Here is a 2,048-nt window from a genome sequence, read left to right as displayed (position 1 = left end):
TGCAAATTACAATTTTGGAAAAAATGCTACCCGATGGTTTCAAGTGTTCTATGTTCTGTAAAGGGATTTTGTTTTTTGTTTTATTGCTTTGCTTTATCTTACAGTGAGGGAGATTTCTGTATCCCTTTGAAACAAATTGAATTCCATCCATCATGTTCAATGTCCCAGTGGACTCCTGCGCTCAGTTCTGACTTCAGGTTTCGTGATTCAGCAGCCGTCCTTAACCCTAATTTCAATAACCCCAGCGCAATGTTGGAAAAAGGAAATGGTGTGGACACAGAAATCGGGGCGGAAATCTTCTTCTGCGACTCACGTCCAGCTCAGGAAATAGTGGTTAGATTACTGGACTTGTAATTGAGAGGCGTGGATTAATGATCCAGTGATATCAGTTCAAATCCTACCACAATACTGTATTTAAATTCAGTTATGTCATGTGAGAGTACCCTTTAAGAAATGGGTGTTAAAGAAATGTACCTTGATGAAATGGAGCTGCTCATGTTACTGGAGTGATGTCAGAGTGTGGGCGGAGCTGAGCTCCACTTCTGCTTTTTAGTTTCAGTCTGAGAAAGCTTGGGCGTGTCTGTGTTTTTCAGTGAGCTGAATCTGAAGTTAAAAGTGAGCTGCACTGCTGTTGATCTCTGCCTTCCAAAGACTATCTATGGATCATTTGGCGAACTCAGAATTGTAAAAGATCTCAGTATTAAATGTAAGCCTAATGCACTCGTGTTTGAAGGTTTGTTAAGTCTTTTGGATGTTAAAAGAACAGCAGGCAGATTACTTAGTGTTGTATTCTTTGGGGGGGGGGGTGTATTTCAATTAATGGTTGCTAAGATATTCACTGCCTGTTTTAAAAAGGTTAACTTGAGTTCATAGAATAAACTTTGTTTTGTTTTTTAAAAAACACTGGTCCATTTCTGCTGTACCACGCCTGTCGAGTGGGCCGTGTGCTCCCCATACCACAATCTATTAAAAGTTGTGGATAAGGTGAACTCCAGGATACACTTTGGGATTCTCTAAACCCTGGCCCATAACAGCTAACTAAATATACTTGGAATTTAAAAGGGAGAAATGTCTCCCAGAAATGGTGACCATGTTAAGTTCAAGGCTGTTGGCAAGAACATTTACCTCAGGAAGTCCTTACCTGCTCATGTCTTTCTGCCACTCCAGACTCTCAGGTTGGCCCCTAACTGTCCTCTGAAATGGAGCAATGAGTGAGCTGTGGCCATCTTGGCAACTGTGGCGGAGAAGGATCCACTCTGGCAACCGTACCTGCCCAAGGGCAATGAGTGATGGGCCCTGCCAGCTATCGCACACTGTTTGGCTGTCAGACTATTCAATATACCCTCACCTTTCCGGAAGTACAGAGCTGTGACTGCATGTCATCTTCCTCTCAGGCTGACCAAGGGACCCGACTGCCCCCCACAACCAACAGCTCCCACCCCCCCACAGCCCCCACCCCAAGACTACTTTCTTTCACTGGTTGGCCGCTGTGTATCTCCTCTCCTACCACTGCCTGCTGTAGGCCTATTCCAGAGCTTCACTCCCGAACACTCCCCATCCTGGATACACCTCCATGAACACAGGGATATCCGGATCCTGAGCACCTAGATCCTCACCTCATTGAATCCCACATTCTGACTTCTCTGCCTTCCTGCCTCCTTCGCTCCTTGTCTAGCACTTGAACATGAGGAGCACTGATGGACGTGAGGTGCACAAGAGGAAGATATGTCCTTGTTCCCATTGTTCGTTCATCTTCTACATGGTTTGAAATTCAGTGCCCGGCTTCTTTGGCCACTGAATGTGCTATATTTTGGTCACACTCACTGATTTCCCATTGCTTTTGATTTGGGAACAGTGGGTGATGGGTTTATCTGTTTAGATTTTGAAGGGTGGAAGCAGTGGCCGTGAAATGATGTGATCTGTGACCTCCCACCCCTTCCGCCCGATCTGTGACCTCCCACCCCTTCCGCCCGATCTTTGACCTCCCACCCCTTCCGCCCGATCTTTGACCTCCCACCCCTTCCACCCGCCTCCCACCCATTCCGCCG

The sequence above is a fragment of the Scyliorhinus torazame genome, chromosome 14 (genome assembly GCF_047496885.1).
Source record: "Scyliorhinus torazame isolate Kashiwa2021f chromosome 14, sScyTor2.1, whole genome shotgun sequence".
NCBI lineage: Eukaryota > Metazoa > Chordata > Chondrichthyes > Carcharhiniformes > Scyliorhinidae > Scyliorhinus > Scyliorhinus torazame.
The sequence above is the reverse complement of the archived record's forward strand: the minus strand, read 5'-3'. Positions refer to the sequence as shown.